The sequence below is a fragment of the Octopus bimaculoides genome, chromosome 19 (assembly GCF_046866305.1).
Source record: "Octopus bimaculoides isolate indiv1 chromosome 19, ASM4686630v1, whole genome shotgun sequence".
NCBI lineage: Eukaryota > Metazoa > Mollusca > Cephalopoda > Octopoda > Octopodidae > Octopus > Octopus bimaculoides.
The window spans coordinates 54,145,712-54,160,590 of record NC_142946.1 but is presented as its reverse complement, the minus strand read 5'-3'; the positions used below and the strand labels follow the sequence as shown (position 1 = coordinate 54,160,590).

The following is a 14,879-nucleotide window of genomic DNA, read 5'->3' as shown; positions in this document are numbered from 1 at the left end:
AGCTGTGTATACATATATATTTATTACATATAACACACACGCATATACATACATCCCATCACTTTTCTCGTGTTTCCTTAGTTTTCATCTCTCTCTCTCTCTCTTATATACACACACACGTATATACATACACACAATTTAGTTGGTGTTGCATTTCACCAACGTTGCTTTCTATAACACACAGAAAATGTTTGTGTGTATGGCAGTGTTGGTCGTATTCGCTACTTAGCTGACCTGTTTCTGTGTTTTTTCTCTCTCTCTTCTCTGCTCTCTCCCTCTTGTTGTCGTTGGTTAATTTCTTCCTCATTTCAGAATGTCCTTTACCTTCATTATTTTATTTTATTTTTTTCTGAAACCGATCAGCACACAGAAAATACATAACAGCTGCACCACTAATCATGCCAATACCATAACACACACACACACACACCGACCCGAACGACGAAGATAGGCGGTCGTCCCGACCGGGCTAGGAATGGAGACTCAAAATCGCCCTTATTTTACCCACTTATCGTCTTTTGGGGTGAAAATGTAGGGTACCTATGTATAAAGTCGTCCCAAATTATAATCTGTAGAAAAGAAAAAGAAAAAACAGATGGTGTGGTTGTGGTTGAAAGGCGTTTGGTCATAGTACAACTCACCTCGGGCTAAACAATACACGCACACGCATACAAATGGTACATATCAATGTAATTTTGTTGTTTAGCTCCTGATCGAGTACATTCATAATCAAAGGTATTCCAGCCACGACCATCCCATCCATAACATTTCAGACATTGTCCAATGTCTTTTTGCTTTATTTTATGGTTGTATGGTTGGGAGTGATTTTGAATGAGATTTTCGCTGTTCTTTCCTAGCTGGTCGCAAAGATCACATTATAGACTCCCTCGTTCGCTTGTGGCATGTAATAATATATAGTCTACCTACACGACTAGATATTTATCGAAAGTCCTCTCTCTCTCTCTCTCACGCTGATTATTACCGAGAATCGCAGTTAGATCATCAGCATAATATACAGCATATACATACATCTATATTTTTTTCATACACCATAATTTACACGAAACGTAGATTATTATTATTATTCCATCAACCTTTGCCACAAGCTAAACTCATTCCACTCTTCTCTCACTCTTAAAGTTCGTTGAGATCTTATTTCCTCTTCTCTCACTCTCACTCTGCCTCTTTCGTTTTCCTGTTGTGTCAGAATATGAAAGAGAAAAAAAATATAGACAAGTCGTGGTGTAATTTAGTCCACAGTAAAACAGTAAATGTCTGCTTCATTTCTTTAATAGGCTGTAAAAATTTACCATATATATATATATATATATACACACACACACACGAACGCACGTTGTATATGTATATATAATTACAGTGTATACGGTTCTGTATAGATAACTACAAGACAAACGGGGAAAGAGAGAGAACATTTGCAGGATCTGAAAATCTCGTCTCCACCGCCAAAAGGAAGGGGAGAAAATATGTATTGGATGGTTTCTTTATTGAGCGACTATTACGATAATGTGGCTGCGGTTGCGAGGTCTTAGTTTGGTCTGAACGAAATGGTACATAGATTTTTGCTGTTTGTCTGTCCTTCCCTCTCCGGGACGAGAATCTATTCAATTAGCAGGCAACTAAGTAGACTAAGCTCTGTGTATGTATGTGTGTGTCTTTTTGAAGGACAGGTGGACATGTTGGTTTCATATGGTTGGGAGGGGAAAGAGAGAGCTTTGGACGACCGAATTCCGCGTATAATAAACCATATATGTATATATATATATATATATATATATATACATACATACACATAATGTATGCATATGCCGGGTTAATATATTAACCGACTTTTCCCATTCATTCGAAGCATGTATCGAGTGCAGTTAGATGTCTGTGTACTAACAACACCATCAGTATACACACCTACATAAGTAACATGGACCAGGCATTTATCAGTATCTCGCATCTTATGTTTTTTTAGCACTCCTTCGGTGTTTTTTCCCTTCGTCGTTCAGATTGTTATTAATCTTTATGTGAATCCTTATTCCATTGCGAACACAATTGTTCGTCTTATTATTTTGATAGCTGTCTCTGTTTCATTGAAATGGCCATCAAAGTCTTCTGTACGTACCTTTCTTTTAGCGATCCGTCTAAACTTAGCTGGAAATCGTCCTAAAATGGCCAAAGCCAGTTATAATGAGAAAGAGAGAGAGCCCTTTCTGAAGTCGAAGACAAACTTTATATATCTGTCTCTCCATCTCTAAAACACACACATGTATCTTTCATTGCGAGGCTGTTTTTTATCATGTCAAGACAGACTGCAATAATGTATAACAGTTATGCTGGAACCTGTTTTGCTCGCTATTTCAAGTATTACGTTAACAAATGTCATGTGGCTAAAAGATGCTTGATATTCTTTATATTGAACACAAGCTTTTAATAGTGTACGGGCGTGTGATGTAGAACCAACAAAACAATCGCTATAAAAAGATGTGTGAGGGGGTGACACTTAATTTCAGGTGTTGGGTTTGTTGTAATGTCTGAAGCACTGGCTGTTAATTTCCCCATCTAACTAACTTCACTCACCGAAATCTCATTAAATTCTGGATTAAAAAGCTCCTGTGTACTGCAATTTTCTTTTAAGCTGCATCCATTTCCATGCCGATTATATTAGGATTCGTCGGTAAATATAGCAATGACTAAATAAATACCTAAGCTGCAGATGTTTTTTTTGGGGGTTTTTTTTTCAACATACCATAACCTATACACTCAACTCGCTATACATACGTGGGTCAACATGCTCGTCATTCGGTTAGAGAAGAAAGGTGAGTCTTAAAAGGACTTGCTAAAACCTAGAAACCATTTTACAGCTTCACGTCGTTCGCCGCTTCTTTCTAGTTTTTCGATCGACATTTTTTTTGTCTATCTAGGAATGATTGACGACAGCAACATAACAACCATGATCTGCGAATATGTTTCGGAAAATAAAACCATTTTGTAGTGAGGTGTGTGTTGGCGGTTGGCTTGTTGGGTGGTTAAACAAAGTAGTTTTTGTAGCTTCAGATGATTTAATCATAACACAGCGCACGAGTTAGCTTTGCTCACGCTAAAACAGACCCTCCTTGAATATATATATGTGTGTGTGAAACTGGAAATATAATATGAATCCTGGCCAACAACGAGAACGTGTTCTAACTGGCACATTTCTTGGGTTGGCGCCATCCTTGGTAGCAGCAGTGAAGACAAAAATGAATTGTCTGGTGTGTTATTGTTGTTGACGATAAATGTCCTCGGCTTTGTTGATAACAAAACAACTGTTAATTATTTCAATAACAAAGAAAGCATTTTCAACCATTTCTCTCCTCTCGGATGATATAGCGTATGATTTGACAGATTTCGCTGCTATTTCTAACAGGTAGAAGTTCTCGTTGCTTCGTGTCAAATAATGTGATAAGCAAGTACCCTAAAACCGTGTTAAATAATTGTTTAATAGCCGAGTCTGGTACCTAAAGCTGCCTTGCTTCTTTCTTATCACCCACGTAAAATAGCCACTTGTTAGTAAAATCTGCGACCTACCGACCGAGCAGCTTGGCTTTTTCTTGTATAATTTATTTTTTAAAAAATCCAAAATGGGGAAAGAAAAAAGTCTTTTTTCTCTGGTTTTTCTTTCCTTTTCTCTCTATCTTCGTATCAGCAGCCACGGCGGCGCACACGGTTGTGTGTGATCACAGCCCTGTTATCGCTGCTACTACCAACATTACATTATTACTATCACAATTTAACTTTGTCTCGCTCTATCTCTCTCGGTTCAGATCCAAGGTGTTTTTGGTTCTCAATTTAGTTTATTTCACTACCTCCGCCAACAAGGAAGCTGTTGTATTGTTCGACCTGATAAACACAGCAGCCAAATCTCTTTTAAATCGCATGCTATCGTCAGAGAGAGAGAGAGGGGGGACATTTTGAATAATGTATAAGATATAGTATGTATGCTTGATTAAAAGACAAGAGGGTCATGACTAGAACGTCTTTAATCTGAGTTGACCTATGGCTAAACAACGTCCTCATCTATCTTGGTTGAACATAACGTACCTCAGTGTCTGCTGAATGTCAAATTGATATAACAGGAGCGGACCGGGAGTTGTGGTGGGGGTGAGGGGCATGCTCCCCCCCCCCTCACACGAAAAGAAGTGTGCCCTTCTAAATAATGTTACTACGCCCTTTTCTCCCGGAATTGTATTCCCTTCTGACCTTGTGCCTTCCCTTCGAAAAATTCCTGGGACCGCGCCTGTATGGAGTGGTATCCAACTGACAGAAAGATGACCGCTGTCATCGTCTTTTAACGTCCCGGTTTCGATCTGAGCTTTGTGCTCCAGCATGGCAATAACGAAGTGAAGGTGCCGGTTGAAGAAATCATTTCTCATGGCACCCTTTCAGGATCAGTAAAAGCAGAACATACCAGTAATATACGACTGCCTACCCTCCCATCTATGTAAACAACAAAAGAAATATTTCGACGGTCGCTTGTTGGTTGATGTGTTTTGGATGCTGAGTACCTTTTGTATTCATATTCATTTGCACTCGGTAAAATAAGTATATAAAGTAATGATGTATTGATAATATCCATGAGGCAATCGACTGGACAACTATTCAAATTTGGCCGAGTGACCTATGTGTTTTGTTGCCTTTACTTTTACCTAATCGTTTATGCTTATGCACTTATTACTATTGAAGTGTCGTTCTCTGTTGCCCCTTGTGACAAACTTAGGAATCGTTGCCGTGAAAGTTTTCGGGCCCAGTTTACTATTTGGAATGAATTCTAGTTTATGTCGTTGACGGATGGCTATGGGAAAGGCATCAACTTCGCAGTCTCACTTTCTTTTCTGTAAAAGGGGAGGGGGAAATTGGAATATCGGTAACAGGTTTAACTGGTATCATCGGCTTGCCCATCATCTCTCCCTCAAATGATTTCCATAAGGTTACACTGTCTCGTTCTTAACTCCAGAACAGTTCTGATCATACAGGCCTTTGTTTGATAGGGTATCTAGCACATTATTCAATGCGTTGTCCCTCTTTTCAGGTCGGTAGGGTATGATTTGAAGGCGATTTGGCTGTCCTTTCAAGTAGGCTGAGTGACTATGTAGAGCAGTTATGGACAAACCGCAACCCACGGGACTTTCTGAAATAGCACGCCATCGAAAAATTACCTTGAATCTTTTTAGTAGTGCGGGTTGGATGATGATTAGACATGTCTGCTACTGTCCGCTTCTCTCAGATTACCTATGCCTCCTGGTGTAGAGGCTCCCTATGTAAATATTCAGAACAGTTCTCACATAGCTGATGTGGACAATGTTTTTGTGAGGCTGTTTGGTAGTTGTTCAAGTGATATAAGAACCGGGTGTGGCGTGACATGGCTTGTTTTTTTTTCTTTTCCCCCCCAGCTGTCCCTATTGGAACAGCATCAACGCCTTACCTGCCTGTGATTGAAACCGTTCCTAATTAGAAAATTATATTTAAATTTACCTTGACAATAATTTATGTTACGGAGAAAATGCACAAGTAGTTTTTTTTTTTTATCACATTCGACTTTTTCTTTTTGTAAATACGTAATCGAATGAACATGTGAGGAATTTCTTGTGACATTCTTTCAGATTATTTGCCTAAAATAGCAAGTAGCTCTCGCGAAATAAGGATTCACGAGTGCTAAGAGAAAGAGGCAGATGTGGATATGTAAAAATCTACCATGAAACATCAATCTCTCCACCACCTGCTGAGAACTTGAAACTCCCTTCCAAATCGATCACATTGACGAGGATTTGTCAAGGAGGTCACCAGAGGTCGATCGTCATCCTAGTAGTGCGAGATGTGTTAATTATGTCGTGCATCGATTGAGTATCGATTCCAAATAACGAATTGGTAATTGTTTTGTAGTTAGCGCTTCAATTAATGTGAGAAAATTTGTAAAGCAAAATATAATAACATAGTATATATAAAGGTAGTCAACTAACGTGGTAGTGTCTATGCCTGTTTGTTCTGTCGATCCGCCCCTCGTACATGCGAGATTTGGATGTAAAACAAGAACAGTGAGATGTCGGCACCCTATAGCTCATTACACTTCGTGGTATGTTGTCCTGTCTCCTCGGATAATAAAGAAGAAATTGTATTTTCCGCAAATTGAAGTCTTATCCATACTAGGGTGTGGTAGGTTAGAACCTATAATCTTAGAAGATTAGAAAATGTATTGTTTAACCCTAGGGTCAACTCTGAAGCTAGTCTATGATCAAAGGCATTCCAACCATGACTCTCCTGTATTTTTTTTTTCGGATTAGTCCTTTGTTTAAGGTAGTTGAGGAAGATATCATTGCTATTTCTAGCAGGTCGAGCATCCACAGTAGAAGCTTCTTTGTTGGCTGTTAACAGACGATGGCGTTTGGGTGGTTCTTTCCCAGACACGTAAAGTACACGATTCTTTCTCCTGTCTTACATGGTCTTAACTGCAGCAGTAGTAGTAGTAGTAGTAGTCGTTTCTACAGGGTTGTGATTACCTTCTGTAATCATTAGACCAAACTCATCGTCCTTTTCCCCGAACATTATTATTACTCGACACAACATACCAACCATGCTCCATTTTTTTTTTCCGGTTTTCCTTATTTTTCTCTCGTTATACGTTTCGATGTGTTGGCTGCTTTTGTAGTCTTGGTCAAAGAGAGAGAGTGGGGGTGCCTTGAGCTACACACCTACTGTGAAAGATATTACTGTTGTCACTAAAACTACCACCTTCGCTGCTGCCTCTATTTTTCCTCTTCCTTCTACTACTGGGAACTAAATTTCTAATGGTGTTAGTTACTACTACTAATACTACTATTAATTTGCCTTTTACTTCAACTACATCTACCACACAGTCTGAAGTGAATTACCAAAAATAGCTCCTCCCTCCATCTCTTTCTTTCGTGTTGCCCTCATTTTGTCTTTCTATCTAGACTTGTATTATTTCAACACGCACGCACATATATTTATCTTTCTGTTGGATTATTCAAGGGTGTTCTAGTTTTTTTGCTTGTTGATTTGTAAATACATTCTCTTCATTTTTTTTTTATTGTTCAAGTTTTGTGTGTATGTTTATAATAGACTGTATATAGTAGTAGTAATTAGTGGGAGAGTGGACGAATCTAAGGAAACAACAGCTAGTTAGATATCGAATTTTTTTTTTCTGGTTCGAATTCTCTTGAAAATAGCCCCTACTCCACCAGCATGTAACGAAATGTCGGATTTTTCAGCGCTCTAATTCTGCTCAAATTGTCCTAATGGAATGTAGTGTTTGTGATAAGATAATTAAACAATTGCTCCTAATGTAAATAGTTACTTCAAGTGACTGGAATTTACTTTACGTACTGTTGCTTGGCTCCGAATCGACTCTAGTTTAGCAGACTTTACAACCAAAAGCATTCTACTTGTGGCCATCTTATCCTAGTTTTCTATGCCTTAGTATCTCTAGGACTACATTGTCTAGTGTGTCCTTTTTTAAAGACGATAGGGTGTGATTTGAATGAGATTTGGTTGTTATTTTTAGCAAGAAGAACATCCACGTAGATGCCTCTTCAGACATTTTTCTCTTTCGTAAACGTAATGTAGCTTATTGTTATATGGAACTGTGTTGATGTTAACTGAAACGTGTAGTGCCGTTCATATGCTGCCTGTGTATATAACTGGACGTAATTTGAATACATATATTTCTTGTGAAATTGTGTCTTGTATTAAAAAAAAAAACTGGTAAAATATTTAGTATGAAACTTGTTTAAATATCCTGCTTTTCGTTCTACTCTTTTAGTGCTGTTTTTATTAAAGCAGTAATATGATGCAACACATTTCTGTACCAAAGATGGATGTAGGTGCTGTTGATACTACTACTATTACTACTACTACTATTATTATTGCGAATGGTTGATGTAGCAGTTTCTCTTGCTTTAAACGTGACAGTTCTCTCTCTCACTCTCAAACGCACACACACACACACACACACACACACACTCTGTCTCTCTCGCTCTCACTGTTGATACTTACCTCGAGATGTGGAAACGTGATTTTGCTCCACTCCCACTCAAGACAACCTATTTGATTCTGCCAAACTAACCTGTTAATAGCTTTCACAGTCAGTACTGATGTGGCCAGCAATGAATAATTCTGCGCAGCCACTGGCGTACAAGAGACCGCCCTTGAGAAGTTTGATGTTTATTGTCCTTGACATCAAGCAGAACATTCGACAGTGTTTGGCACGCACACTATATTAATTGTTACACCAGAAGCTTCTTTGTCTGCTCGGTCGACCCTTCGCAATTATGTTTTGATGGAGCTTTCCCTGGTCTTATGCTTCGATAACTAGAGGGTTCCACACTGGTTGGCCTTCACACACACACCTATGCGTATGATCTTACCTCTTGCTGCCTCTCCCGTATTCGGCATACACGCTTCGTCCAACCGACACTCATTAATGCCTCCGCAAAGTATGGTGAAATTTGGTCAACAAGGGAACCCCTATGCTGTCATTGAACCCACGAGAAATAGCAGTCAAATCTCCATCGAATAACACTTTATATTTATAAAAGGAACGTCTTTGATTTATAGATCTACTGGAGCAGGGTCGAGCAAGAGCTCCACAACATACTATAAGGCAATGACAGCTTGTCCCCATTCAAATTGACTAACACTAAAATTACAACCACCATTTACTTGAAATAATCAAACTTACGACATTGTAAACCTTTAGCGTCCCCTTAGTAATGCTGTATTTAATTTCTTGTTAAGTCTCATGGATCCTCAGATTTTAATCTGACTTGATTATTTCAAACACTGAGATTCTCTCAAAAATGTTACTAAAAGGAAACGCCACTTATCTGCTTTGGCAAGCTTATACTTTTCAGCACCCAACATCATAATTTGTCTGTTCTCTCTTTTCTATTGCTAGTAAATATGGTCTTGGTTCCTCTAATTATGCTGACTTTGAAATATTGGTCTCCCCTCTTTCTTCCTTAGCCAGAACTCTCCTACCATACACACTTTATGCATCAGATAGTAGTTAGCACATTATATGTATGTATGTATATATGTATGACCAGTGTACTTTTTGTTAAAGTCTACGTACACCAGTCTGTAACAGCACCACTGTTGTGCTGTTGCATACAAACTCATTCTATCTTGTCCGTGTTGTGACAGCACTGAAGATTCTGTCTTTATGTCGATTGTCTTCTGCAAATTAGCCTTGCTACACAGGAAACCGAACCCAGCACTGCAAACTAACAAAGCACTTGTCATGCACTGCCTGCAGCAGGGAAGCGAGGTGTTTCTACTTTGTAGCACCTAAATTACAGCTAAATGAACTGGAAGTTAATTGCCTATATCATTTACCTACATGAAGCACTGCTGGCCAGAAGCGAACCTTTAATTTCAGGTGATCACATCTTCCCCTCTTCGATCTTGTTGCATATCAATACTTGAGAGAGAGAAAGTGAGATGGTGGTGGTGCAGTTTGAATATAATTGTAGAGTTAGTGATGATTGTCACTAGCTGTTGTCAAGGAAACAACAAACTGTTTAATGGTGAGTGATGATTGTTTTAGATGATGTGTCCAGTTGGCTGTTGGTACTTCTCATATATATTATTTATTAACACTATGTATTTTTACTGAGGAAGCTTTTATATAACCAGTTGATCTGCTGGAAATGTCAGTTAAATCTTCCTCAAATAACACTCCCTGCTGCCTTGGATAAATAAAAGATAGCCATAGCTGAAATACCTTTGATTTTGCCCCTCAGATCCTCCCAGCCATAAATGACTTCTATTTTCCCATTATCAGTTTACATTTGTTTTTGTTTTTTCCCCATCCTTGCAGGGGTTGGATGTACTCCCTCCAATTCAGCATTCTACCACTTGTTGCATTCCTTGCCTTGTCATCACATGATAGTTGGAAGCGAATGTGTCACGGTACTGCAAGTGGTGTCCTTCATTTCTAGTCATCTGTGGAAATGTGTCTGGCCATACGAAAATATCTCACTTGGAAACGGGTGAAAGTTGGCAACAGGAAGGACAATCAGGCCTTAGAAAATTTGCCTTAAACATGTCAGCATAGAAAAGTGAATGTTAAAGTGCTGATGACTACTTTTTTCTGCCTTCTTATATATAATACCATATTTTGGTGGTGTGTTGACTGAGTTACTTATTGACAGGTGACTGGCATGAGGAATTCTATTTTGTTTAAGGTAGCTAATTAAGACAATTGAAGTTGTAGGTTTTTGTGAAGCAGCTAGCATAGCCATACGATTTGTAGCGGATGTGAGGTTTGATTCCATAAGCCAGTCGTCATTGTTTTAACGTCCACTTTTCCATGCTTGCATGGCTCAGGCAGAATTCACTGAAGCGGGTGGATGCCCTTCTTCTTCCTTTATGAAGGATGCTGGTGTTGCTTGTTTACCACTATCCCGTGCTGTCAAAACAATGGGGCACAAACATTCACATATTTGTGTACACACACACACATTTATATACATATATGATGGGGCATCTTTCAGTTTCCATTTACCAAATACAGTCACAAGGCTTTGGTTGACTTTGCTCCATAGTAGAGGACACTTTGCCAAGATGTCACTATGAAACTAAACCTAAAATCACTTGATTGGGTAGCAAATCTCTCAACTACACAACCATCACTGCAATGTCAGTTTCCCCCCCCCCCCCCATTTTACACACATATCTATAGAGATATAGTTAGACTTACATAGATATACACAAACACACTATATTCTTTTTATATCTGTTTTACCAGCATCTAAGTTTATTGTGGTTCTTAGTCATCTTCCTTGTGAAGTTGAGCAGCTTGAAATCAACTTTCAACATTTTTTTTCCTGAGTCTTCCTCAGTCTTCCTCTTTTGCAGGTTCCTTCCTTTTGGATTGCGTGACACTTCTTTACCCCACTGTCAAACCCCACCCCCCATACCAGAAGAACCTCCTCTGTTGCATACTACATCTGATCCCCTTTATAGCCAATTTTTCTTTCAGCTCATTTGGTTGGTCCTTCCTGTACATTATTACACCTCCAGCAGAATATTGTAGCCTCATTTCTTTCCAGCCTTTGCACTTCATACTCAAGTGTTATACTACTTACCTTGTATTCAGAAAGTCTTTTGTTGCCAGCAGTGGTAATTAACTCCTTAAATTTTTTTCGACCCATTTTTACCTTGGCTATACTATGTTTTTGGAATACACACTGCTAATTAGGTCGCCTAGGTAATAGAGCTATCTATCACTTCTGTATGTATGCGTGTGTATATATATATATGCACACATACATAAGTGTACAGGGAGCTTTTTACACGGCACTGGACTGGCACAGGTGCTTTTTACGTGACACTGGCATGGGTGCAGGTGCTTTCAAGGTGGCACTGGTGTGTGTGTGCTTCATGTAGATATGTGATTAAAGGTACTCTACCTATGAATGTCACATCTTCTTAGCAATTGTTTCCTTGATTGAATTGTCACTTTCTGCAAAGATAATATGGTTTGAGACAGCTCTGGTGATTACTTTGTGGTGAGGTCAAGAATCACTTGTACAAACTGGTGCGTTATGAGAGAAGATATAAGGAATGTGTCCTTGTTTTAATGGGGGGACCACCCTCCCAAAAGATTAAAAAAAAAAGAAGCTTATATATAGTCTTAAATTTGCACTAAATTACAGGTTTTGTATAAAATGTTATATTTGACTATCATCATCAGTTAACATCCGTTTTTCCATGCTTGCATGGGTCAGGCAGAATCTGTTTTATGGCCTAATGCCATTCCTGTTGCCAACCCCCTCATCTGTTTTATGGCAAGCTAATATTTCCCCATGACTAGATATGTTTTTCATGGAAGACTAGAAATGAGCAACATTGCTTGTATGACAGTAGTAGTTGTAGTAGTAGTATGGGGTTATTCACTGTAACAGCATGTCACTGCATCCACCATTTGTTGGTGATTCTCTATTCCTGGTGGATGTTGTATAACAGTTCTGCTCATTTTCAACCATCACATGATATCAAGCCACATGCACCCACAGACATACATGGCAGGCTCTCTTCAAGCTTTGTCCACCAAATTCTCTCACAAGTCTTTTGTCAGCCTGGGGCTATAGTAGAGGTTTACCCCAAGGTGTCATGCAGTGGGATTAAATCTGAGATCACTCTATTAAGAAGCAAGCTTTTTAACCACACAGCTATGCCTGTGCCTATCCATCATAGGTGTCTGTTCCTTGTTTGTTCTTTTCTTGTCCTATTTGTTATGTCAGTATCTCCAACAACTAAGAAGTCAGAGCCTTACATGAAACATGTGGCCACACAAATTTGTCCTTTTTTTTGTTTTACTTGTTTCAATTATAAGACTGTGGCCATGCTGGCTCACCACTTTGAAGAATTTTTACTGAAATGAATTGACCACAGTACTTTTTTTTTTCTAAACCTGATACTTATTCTGTTGGTATATTTTGCCAAACTGCTAAGTTACAAGGAATGTAAACATACCAATACTGGTTGTCAAGCAGTGGTAGGGACACACACACACACATATATGACAGGATTCTTTTAGTTTCTGCCTGCCAAATCCATTCACAAGACTTTATTTGGCCTGAGGCTATAGAAGACACCGACCCAAGAAGCCATGCGATGGGACTGATCCTGGGACCATGTGGTTAAGAAGCAAGTGTCTTACCACACATCCACAACTGTGCCTCTTCATTTCTTTGGCATCTTTTTCCAAATCGATAATTTGATGCTGAAGTTTCTGATTCATTGTTCTTCCTAGGTTGTCTGATTTATCCCTTTAGCATTCAGATTTTTCCCTCAAATGTTTTGCTTATTCATTCACATTGCTTTGAATCAATTGTGCAATATCTCATAGCTTCTAGATTTTGATAATGTGATTGTTTTATTTTTAGAATGACATGACATTGTAGGGTAGGTGTAAGAGGCCTAATTTGGCCAGTTTGAACATAAAATGGATAGAATGTTTGAGGCTGGATATGGCCACTCTAAATGCTAAAGAGTTATGCTAGTTTTCTTTATAGCCTCTTTGAGTTGGTCTTTGTAGTGTCATGGAGGATATCCTTGTTTCTGCCAGTGGTGAACTCATCATAAAGTATCTGGCAAGGAAATCTGGTATCATTCATGAGGAATTCTTGTCTTGTCCATCTTAACCAATATTTTATGATGGTGGCTCTGATGATGATGATGTTGGGTTTAGCTTTCTTAAGGGCTGTGAATATGCAATATTGGCGACATTCTTTAAGTTTTATATTTATCATGGTTTGACTGTTCAGCTGGTGAAAGTGCTCAAGTTTTTTGATGTCTCAATAATGCATTGTCCCTCTTTTTGCATGGAGACTATAAAGTGAAAACATATGCCATGAGTTAGGCGTGATGTTTTAAATTTTTGTTTTTGTCTTCAGATACAATGGGGGTAGTCTTCTGAAAGCAAACCTGGCCTGTATGAATCTGTGGATCTATTATTCAAGGTGTGTGGATCTGTTATTTCAAGATTAATTGGGTGTGATTTACTGCAATTTGTAGTGAGTTGAGTGACCATTTAAAATTTCCTTTGAAATAGTTAGGCAGATGGCAGTGGAGGGTGCTATATGTGCTTTGGTGTCTGGTTCATTGCCTTGCTTTGCATTTCTGAGTTCAAAACCACTAAAAGTTGATGTGTGAGAGATTGAGATACCAATTCTATAGAACTATGATCATCAGTAATGACTCCATGTAGACTATATGAAGACAACATTATTTGGTCAATATTCTAGTTTTCATGTATATTGTTTCAGATAATCAGCTCTATTTTAGAATATTTTGATTGTAGGGCTCAATCTGTCAACACTTTAACATTTAAATTGGCCATATCAGGTCTCTCACACATACCCGACAATATTATTCTAAAAATAAATATTGAAACCTTTAAGCTATAAGGTAATTCACAACTAATTCAAATTGTAAATAAATAAGCATTTCATTTGACAGAAATTGAATGCTAAAGAGTAAAATACCTTGGGGTCATAAGTCTGCTGGATCAGGGGTTAAACTATAGATAAACAGCAATAGCCATAAGTGCGTGTTTTTGTATGAAACAGGACAAATATTTGCATCAGCTTCGACCCTCTGTACTCCTGACCTGCGTAATTCTGGATCTCTCTCTTTTCAAACTGTTATCCTAAAACAGTGACAATCTAACTTCAATTTCCACCAACCTCACTCACTAGTTAAACCCCATATCATCTCTGAATGAGAGGATTTATAATCAAAGGCATTCTAGCCCTGTGACAGTAGTTTGCCCAAGGCTGCATGTCCCATTATGTCCTCTTCTTAGATAGAAAGGTGTGATCTGAAGGAAATTTGGCTGCTATTTCTAGCAAGTGAACTGATCATGTAAAGCAGGCGCAGACAGACTTTTACTAGAAGCAAGCTGTATGAGACATGTTTCATCATTATCAGGCAGCCAGCACTACCAAAAATATTCAAGGTAATTTCTTTGTCAGTTATGTCATTTGGAAAGTCCTATAGGCCGTAGATTGCCCATGACTGATGTAGATATTCTTGTTGGCTCATTACACTGGTCACTGTGTCCTTTGTCAAATGACCTGGAAACAATGCTAGGTAGAGTACTAAACTACTACATGTGACACCTTATAAGGCACCCTTCCAAGAAAAAAAACTGTTCCCCAAAAATCAGTCTTATAAGCACAAGCGGTGGTCCAGTTACCAGTAGTGACTGAGAAAATTAATTACAATCCTCTCTCTTTTAAAACTGCTTCCCATAGTTATTAGAAGTAACCAAACATGTCAACAGCATTTTCTTCACATAAAATAAA

General features: G+C 38.6%; 1 protein-coding gene across 7 annotated transcripts in view; it reads left to right on the top strand.

Moving 5' to 3' along the window:
• Positions 1–14,879, top strand: part of LOC106875413 (uncharacterized) — a 56,154-nt gene that overhangs the window by 793 nt on the left and 40,482 nt on the right. The window lies entirely within an intron of this gene.